We start from the raw sequence: 9,734 nt of genomic DNA on the forward strand, positions 1-9,734 counted from the left end.
GATGACCTAAACATTAAAGTTCATACATATTTGGTAAATATTATCAAGTTCAAGAAAATAGATGACAGGGTGGAGAATTTAACTTGACAACTAGAAACTAGAAACGGATTGAAGTTGAACTGATAGAATTAAAAATTATACTAAATTTAAAACTCGGTAGTGGATTGGACACAGGTAAAGAGAGGTAAGTGAACTGGAAGATAGAGTAGTAACAATATTAAGACTAAAGCACGGGAAACGAAAAGAATAAAAAGTACACATAAGCGCATTTGAGACATATGGGCCACAGTAAACATTTTTATCATATGTGTAAACTGGAGTCCAAAGAAAAAAGGAGAGAGAGATTGGGATGAAAACAATATTTCAGAAATATTAACAGCTGAGAGTTCTCTAAAACTAAAAGGAATATATGGAGCCATAAATCAATAAGCACTAAAAAAAATGCAACAAGAACAAATACAAAGAAAACCACACCTAAGATCACCACAGTACAATTCATGAATAGCAAAGAAAAACATGACATCTTAAAAGCAGCCGGACGAAAGAGAGATTACTTTCAAAGGAACAATAGGATTAAGATTACAGCTTACTTCTCAGCGAAACTGAATGGATACTAGAAAATAATGGAATAACATTTTTAAGTGCTAAAGAAAAGAGCTGCCCATTGGGAATTCTAGAGGCAGAGAAAATGTTGTTTGGAAGGAAAGATGCAATAAGGAAATTTGCAGAAAAACAAAATTTAGAAAATATTTTCTCATCAGAACTGACTGAATTAAATTATAAAGGGAGACCTGCAGGCAGAAGTAAGATTATCACAGATGAAAATAAAGACTTTATAAAGAATTATGTATAACAGAAAGGATAAATAAGTGGATAAACCTAAATAAAATCTAACAACACAAAAGGGTAATAATAAAATATATCAAAAATTAGAATACATTAAAATAAATGGAAGAGGAAAATATAGTAAAAGAAATTTAAGATCTCAGCATTGCCTGAGAAGCAGTAAAAGAGCTAATAAGTCATGGTACATGTGTAACTGCTACTTATGTAAAAATAACAAGCTAATACAAGGGAAAATGGAATTTGAAGAAATCTCAAAGGAAGAAAGAAGAGCAAAAGGAACATAACAAGGTGGGACAAATAGTAAACAAGGAGTAAACGATCTGTAAGAAAATACATTAACTGTAAATACTCAAAGGACAAGGATTATTGAAACAAACAAAAAACCTAATTCTATGCCACCTACAAGAGACAAGAGTCAGATTGAAAATGAAAGGATTCAACAATTATGTTATAACAACAATAAGCAAAATTGAAGAAGATTTTTTAATGTTAACATAGATTTGAAAGCAAAAAGTATCACTGGCGATAAGGCAGGATAATAAAACCCACTGTTACTTTACAAGGAATATATTATAAATCTAAACTTCAATGCAATATATGAAGGGAAATTCCAAAAATCTAAGTAGAAATAGAAAAATCTGAATTACCTAGATCAGTAACATAGAACCACAACAATAAATCAGCAGATTATAGAAGATCTGAATACCATCATTAAAAACTTTGGCCTAAATTTATATAAAACACTGTACCAACAATGATGGAATATATATATCCCCCAGAATTTTTAGGTGCACGTGGCACATTTATAAAATTGACTATATTCTGGTTATAAAACAAGACTCCGAATAAGCAAGAAATTTAAACCTATATAACCAATATTTTAGCAAATAGTTGGATATTAAAGACATACTTCTGATCATTATGTAGGTCAAAGATAAAGTCGCAATGGGAATTAGAATTTTATTAATTGAATGATAATGAAAACATGCCATAACAAAACCTGTGGGTTGCAAATAAAGCTGTGGTCACAGAGAAGTTTATGTATTCCAGTTATACTCTCTAAATGTAAAAGGGAAAGGAATAAAGCCACTAGAAGAGAACTTATCACCCTGAGGTAGGCAGCTCCTGAACTGTACCTGTTGGGGAAGGCAGGGCAGAACTTCAGGAGGCCAGCTGGGAGCACGGTGAACACCATCTCAGGAGCAGTCTCCAAGAAAGAGAATTTAATGTACAAAGGGATGACTAATATATATTTAAGAGCTAGCACCCTGACCCCTCTTAAGGATGACTTACGTTGCTGGGGAATAAATAAGAAGTGCTCGATGTAGAAGGTGAATAGCTTTATAATTCCCAGGAGAATCTTGGTTCCAGGACCGCACAATGAAGAACTTGGAGTCCCTATGGCTAATCCAGCAGAGAGAAAAGGAGGAACAGAGATGCGAGAGAAAATAAAGGGAACTCTTGGTTCAGTTCGGTGCTGCTGCAGGCCCAAGTCCAGGTATGTGCTCTCTATTCCACATCTTAAATAAAAGCCACCATGTTCCTCAGTCTTTCAGGTACTTAGAATTTCTCTTTAGAACCTAAAAATGGGGTCACGTTTCCTGTCTGCATTGCTAGAGTACAAAATAGAGGCAGGATGTTTGAAATAGTTCTCCATCTGGCAGAGGAGGCCTTGAAGCTGTGAGCCACTCGCTGCAAACCAGCAGGACATGAAGGATTCTTGAGCAGATCTGAAGCTACTGGGAGGCCTTTGAGGAGTTAAATCCCATAGTAAATACTGTACCTTCAATGGCCCCTTCTCCCTCTCTGTCCAGTCTTCCTCCACTCCCGTGGGGGCCCCAAGGGGTTACATGAGCACTCTTTGACTTGTACTTGGTGGTCCCAGAACTTGACTTGGGCTTGGAGACTTCCAGGAAAAGTCTGCCTTCCATCTACTGGCTTGGGTTTCTTGGGCTCTCTGCTCCAGGCTAATCCCTTCAATATGCTTTTTCCATTTCTGCCAATAATCCACCTCTCCAGACCTTCCTAATGCTCTTCTGGGGCAGGGGGGAGACTTACTGAGGGCAATATTTATTTCTAGAGGGAGAGGTGACCACATGGCTTCACAGTGGTCGTCCCCTTGATTATTCAGTTTCTGTCTAGATTAGTCGTGGGTGTTTGTGCACCCCAGCCTCACCCCCTGGACGCTTTAGAACACTGTCCTTGTCTCAGCACTGAGCCTCTATCTAGCCTCCTTCCCTCTCTCTCCTTACCCATCTTTACCCACAGACTCGCAGGCTTTCTGGACCTCTGAGGAAGATAAGCACTTCACAGAACCTCTGCTACAGAACCAAGCATATTGAAATAACTCTTTACGAAGATACTGAAACAACAGAAAAAGAATACATGACGATTGTTTCTCCTGAGGGTTCACTTACCTAGGGGGCCTTTAGCAAACTTTGACTGATAAATCTAACCTTTCCTTCCTTGGCAATAGTTGATCACACTGTGAGGAAAACAAGTTAGAGAATGGAAAAATAATATTTGGATTTCACTGAAATAATAAAGATGCAGGGACTATCTTTGACTTTTGCAAGGTAAGAAGAGAGTTTACATTTTGATTATTTGATGGCAGGAATCCCTTTTAAAACAGGGCCAGTCTGCATGTTGCATTTAAAAATCAACCTTTTCAAATATAGCCATAACCCCCACAAGATTTCTTGATTTCTCTGGGGTCAGATAAACCGTCACATTTCACAGTAGTGCCCTGTACATGAAAGTGATAAACATAACCTGGAAGCACGGCAGTGGCTAAAACTATGGAATCACGGCAGTGGCTAAAACTATGGAGCAGCCATTCGCTGAAAGGATTTTTTGCTTTTAATTCATTGCATAAAATGCTAATGTCCAAATTCAGGCAGTTAGATCTTACCAACCATCAAGAGCTTCAACCCTGCTAACAGCTAAGTATGCACTTTTAAACCCTACTTTGACTGCTCCAGAAACTTACTGGGTTTCGTTAATGCCTCTGTTACTATTTCCTTTGTGTCATTTTGTTTTTCTTTAAAAACACAGCTGTGTGATCTTGGGGAAGTTATATTATTTCCTTGAGACTTGGTTGCCTTCTCTGTGAATATCTGGGTATAATTTTAGTATTGCTCAATAAAATTTTTGTTGATAATGAAAATATTCTATATCTGTACCATGCAATGCAGTATTCAGTAGCTACATGGAGCTAATAAACATCTTTGAAATATGGCAAATGCAACTGAGGAATTGATTTTTTAATCGTATTTTTAAGTTTGTTGAAATATAAATAATGCCACGTGGCTAGCATCTGTTGACAGTACAGATCTACATAATATTTTAAGGACACTCTCCACTCAAAAACTCTACCATTCATTAACTCAACCTAAATATTTTTGCCCTCTGACAAACAAAAAACAATTTATGCTTCCCTTGAAATTTTCTGTCAAGACCTTTATCAGTTTGGGGACATTATATTCTTAAAATTGACTTTGCTTTATGAAACTTTAATAATGCTGGAGTTTCCTGCCCTTGTTACCACCTTTGTGTTGAAGGGAAACATTGTGGATGATCAAGGACCATTTCAAGAGATCATGGAGAGAAACCTCCTTCTGGATTTAATTTCATTATGAGGATGTCAAAATGCTACATTACTTAAAATAAAACCTGTACCGTTTTTATGCTAAGTTATATTCTACATGTAGATGGAAAAATGTTAAAAAGATTTTGAAAGAACTGCGCATCTGTTTTTGAAGCTGATTTGGCTGTTCAAGACTTGCTAGCACTTTACCCATCTCAGTACTATTTCACTTAGTAAACAAATGCAGTTGCCATAATTGCTGCTTGTGTGTCTGTGTTCCCTTCTAGGCTATATGTTTTTGAAATTAGATACAATATTTATATCATAGCGCCTATGTATAGCACAATACCCATTGCTAATTCAGATTGTGTTTTAAGATATGAGACAAAATGTAAGACTTTTATTATAGTCATAAACATCTAGCAAACCGCCCAGGAAATAAATGCTAATTTTCAGTTGGTTGGCCGAGAACAAAAAAGCAAAGAATACCTAGTGCAAAACCATATGTCTGCTAACTACTGTTGGATTTAGAGCACACACATGCTAAAAAATATCTTCTTATCAAAGATTTGAGGTTGGACCTGAAAAAATTATATCAGAAGTGAAAATAATCATGTGGTCTGACCAGCGTGGATCACACAAAGTAAGTGTATACTATATATAAAGTAGATAGACTACGAGGTCCTACTGTATAGCACAGGCAACTATATTCAATACCTTGTAATAACCTATAATGGAAAAGGATCTGAAGAAGAAATACATATATCGGAATCACTTGGCTGTACACCTGAAACACAACATTGTCAATCAACTATACTTCAAGTAAAACAAAACAAAACAAAGTAAGTGTAAAGGGAAGTATAGTTTTATAAATTCACCTCTGATATCCAATGGACCAACTGAAAGACAACAGAAACTACAACTATCTAGGAGACAGGACATGGCCGGCAAACAAGGCCGTTACCCTCGGTAACGGTCATACCTGCCAAAAAATATACAGACTAGCCTGCATTCATGAATACATAGGAATTCTTCATTTATCTGGCATTGTTAGGCAATGAGGTATTGTATGTTACGAGAAGTTTTTTTAAAATGACAAATTGAAGAGGAGTTATTTTAACCTTCACTCGGTAATTTTTTTCTAAAATTAAGAAATGTATCTACTGGTGTATCTAATGTTTCCTTGATAACTCGGGGTCATCAGTTCAATCAACGTTTGCATGAATAATGCAAATGGAAACAAGACAGGCATGCTTACTGAAACTGAAAATGACATGGCACTGGCTGGAATAACTGATGAGAGAGCAAGAAAAAAGCAAAACTGAAAACAAACCGTGATCAGGAAACAATCAGTCAAGTTCTGACTTTCTGTACTTAGTTTCAAAACGACATACCACAAATCCCAGCGAGAGACTCCAGCATCATTAGCTGTCTTTCTCCTTTGTTTCCACCTTCCTTTGCTTTTCCTTCTACCCTAGATTGTTCCAGGAAGTGTTTATAGCTCCTTGCACGACACATTCTAATACTTGCTTTCTCTCACACAAACTTCACAATATGTCCATGTGATAAATGGTGTGGAGGTAAAAGACAATTCATCACAGGGACAGCTCCTACGAAAATAAAATTAGAAACTAGCTTCTAAACATGCAGAGAGAAGGGCGTGGTGTCAGGCACTAATTTCCTTGCGAATTCCTCTCCATTTCTAATAGACGTTCTTCTTTACCAAGATCTCTTTTTATTGGTGTCCTATTCCAGACTGCTCCACTCCGCCCATCCTCATCCTGTAAAATACATTCACACTCTTTTGTGACCCTACTTATTTGCCCATTAAATAATCAGTCATAGAACTGTCGGAATTAAATACAGAGTGAAATTAAAATACTGGAGTCACTTGGAGGGTTTAAGCAGCTCCACCAGAAAATACTGGGCATGGATTTAAAAGAGGCTGCGTGGGACTTGCTCTTGTCCAACTTCTTTCTCAAGAAGTATCTGAAATAAGCCTAAATTCAGAGTTAATCAGACTGGCCTGCTTTCTCAGGTGGACTGGAATTCTGCTCTTTCCCCTCAACTCCCTGATATCAGTGGTACTTTCCGGAGAGGACGTGGACTTCTCTGCCTACTGCAGAAGCTCAGTTCCCCCCGGGTCCACTCCCTGTCTGAATCCCACACTTGAGGCCAGATGCCAGCCTTCCCAGAACATTCGTGGCCTCCTTTCAGTTTGTGACCTGCTCAGATTGAGTCCCTCTAGACTCTTTCTGGAAACCTGATCTTCAACCCCTTTCCCTGACCTCGATGGTTACCTGCCTACTTTAGGCCTCAGGTGCTTTAGCTATAAAATGATATAGTTGCCCTTAGTTCTAAAGTCTTCTTTCTAAAGCGCTACAACGTGGTGACTCCTTGAAAATGTTTCTCTTTGCTGGTTTTAATTTTGCAGAGAATTAAAACCCCAGCCACTCTAAAAGACAGTAAGTTACATTGGATAAGGAAAGTGTGCTTTTGTAGTTAGATTAACAGGGATGGAAGATGACTTAGTATGTTTTAAGATACTCATGATCCGTTCTCGTGAGAGTCGGGGAAGAAGGGGAAGAGAGTTAATAAAATACCAAACAATTGTGACAAATAAAGTTCACCAAGGTGTAGCTGATTAGTTACTACTTGAATAAGCCACACAAATCCAATCCAAGTTGTCCTTTATTGTTCTAATAAGGATCCCAGTGAACTGAGTCCCATGTTCAGTGACTCCACGTTCAATGGCTTAGTCTTTAAAAACTGTTGTGTTGCTGGAAGCAGAAATATTGCCCATCAGTCCTAATTGATGTTTAGCTATCCCGCACATCTGAAATAAATTTATTACTTTGCCTGATCTCAGTGTAATACATTCCAAAGGGGCAAAGAGCACACGAAAAGTTATGGAGTCTCCATCTTCTACACTAAAGTGTGCAATAAATTACATATTATTTGGCCGTGAAATTCACAAGCCATAGAAACCACACCATTAGCAATGTAAACAGTGGTAAACAGCAGGTAATGAGAATAATATAAAACCAAACAGACTGTGTAGGTTGGCACTGCTGCCAATAAAGCAATTATTAAATGCATTCATATGCATCTACGCTAGGTAAGCTCTTTAGGGCAATTGCTATGAGTTCTACATACCTGTCAGGATATTATATATAGCCCAGTTTCTATGCCCTTTATTCAGAGACGCTGAGAAAGGGTTACTCTGGGTAAATTCAGACCTTTTCTCAATATAGAATTTGGTCAACATGCGTTCTGAACAGCAAAATTTCACAGTATTTTCCTACACTAATTGCCACCTCAGCAAATGCAGGATTAAGTATAATGGATTATAAGAAGTTAGAAAGGAAAGATGGAAGAAAAGAAGGAAGGTACAAAAAAGGTGGGTATGGAGTACTTCAACATTTATATAGAGTGGACCTAAAGCTAACCTGAGGTTTCCCTGAATTATTAGCATATGCTATAGAAACTTAAATGAAAAAAAAAAAAAAACCCAGCAAGGGAAACTCAAAGATTCTTTGTTTTTTCACTTTACTGCATATACATGTCCATCTTAAACAATCTATATGCTTATATCCAACAAGAGAGCATTGTTTTGCAAGGCTATTTGGGTTCTATCAGCATGTAAAGGTCAGACAACTCAACTTTAGCAGAGTTAGGCTTCAGGTGAATAATTGCTTCTTTCAGGTTGCGAGCATTTGAATTCTCCAGAAATGTTTCCCAAAACATGAAAATTAAAAGAGTCCTAGGACATCGTCCTTTAGAAGTTTTATAGTATCAAGATTTTTGGAGGAGGAGTATCCTTGTCCATTATCAACACAATGATTCCAAGCAGATCAATTTATGCTGAGAATATTATATAACAGAACCCACTTCACTTCCATTATACTGACAATGATCTTCCTTACTTCAACCTTGTGCTTCTTATAAAGTTGAAAATACTGAGCCAAGAACAGACAGTGACAATGCCAGAGACTCAGATGTACCTATAGGTGCCTTCAGACAACATCAGCCACCCAGGCTAAAGTCCTGGTTTAAAACATCCCAACATGAATGAATCTCAGAAACCATATGCTGAGCAAGTGAAGCCAGATCAGAAGGGCACCTACTGTATTATTCAACTTACATGAAATTCTAAACTGGGCAAAAGTCATCTCTAAAGATAAAAAACAGATCCGTGGTGGCCTTGGGGTGGGAGATGGGGATACTTTTGCAAAAGCCTGGGAGGAAACTTTCTAGGGTTTTAGAATTGTTATCTATCTTTATGGGGGTGGTAGTTAAACAAATGTATACATTAATTAAAAGTCACTGAGCCGTTGACTAAAAATGTCTGCATTTTATTGTATGTAAATGATACCTTAATAAGGTTGATTACAAAATGAACCAAAACCAAAACAAAGCAGAAGAAAAACCTCTCAAGACCTTAAAGAAAATACACTGTTTTCTTCCAGGGTACCAGATTGGAAATGAGGCATTGGTCTGTTCTACCCTCAGATTATCCCTAGGATTATCTAGTCTATTTTAAAGCACTAGAGTCCCCTATCAGGAAAACTCACCCCATGTTTAATTACTTTGATTTCTTCTGTGCCTCTTCTCCCAACACAGTGAAGCCATTCACGGAAGAAAAACCAGCTTTTTCCAACTTTGCATCACCATATATTCTTTGCAAAGCTATTATTTGTGGAATAAAATTTGGCGACACTTTGTAAAAATCTAGCATTTTGAGCCTTACAAATCTTAACAGTTAACCTATTGCCTCTACTGGAATTTGGGAAAAAAATTATTTTGAAAATGAATAGCTGAGAATTGACATTTTTGCTTTTTGTGATTTTCTCTTCCCCTAAGATAGAAGTGAGTAGGAATGGGAAACACATACATAAAGAAAAAAAATTATCTTGCTGCCTTTGCATGGTTATAATTTATAGGAGGCCCTTTTCAACAATAATCTATTATCAGAATCAATAAAATACAATCTCCATGAAGGCCAGGCCAGGATATTTGTCTTTTTTCAGCAGATTGCAATACAAACTACATTTATGGATATGCTTCTTGATGATCTTTGAAATACTGTAACAGTTGCCCATTTCCTCATGCCTCTTCACCTTAACTTCAACCTGGTTTTTCACCGATGACCTCACATTTCCTCTCTATCACTTGGTTGTGGGCCTCTTTTCCAACTCCAACTCCAACTCGCATTTCACTCTGGCACCAAAGGAAGACTCACACCTTCCTGCTTCTTAGTGATACCTCAAGGTCATTACCATATTGTGATCACCCTGAAGAA

The 9,734-nt window shown here is 37.4% G+C and overlaps 1 long non-coding RNA gene across 1 annotated transcript; it reads left to right on the top strand.

Moving 5' to 3' along the window:
• The first annotated feature begins 822 nt into the window (after window positions 1-822).
• LOC113616884 (uncharacterized) lies at window positions 823-3,350 on the top strand. Its single transcript, XR_003431442.1, has 2 exons — window positions 823-2,344; window positions 3,115-3,350. It is a non-coding gene; the product is annotated as an uncharacterized LOC113616884 (long non-coding RNA).
• The last annotated feature ends 6,384 nt before the right edge of the window (window positions 3,351-9,734 follow it).

The sequence above is a fragment of the Aethalodelphis obliquidens genome, unplaced genomic scaffold (genome assembly GCF_003676395.1).
Source record: "Aethalodelphis obliquidens isolate GAN/ISIS:26980383/991018 unplaced genomic scaffold, ASM367639v1 scaffold755, whole genome shotgun sequence".
Taxonomy (NCBI): domain Eukaryota; kingdom Metazoa; phylum Chordata; class Mammalia; order Artiodactyla; family Delphinidae; genus Aethalodelphis; species Aethalodelphis obliquidens.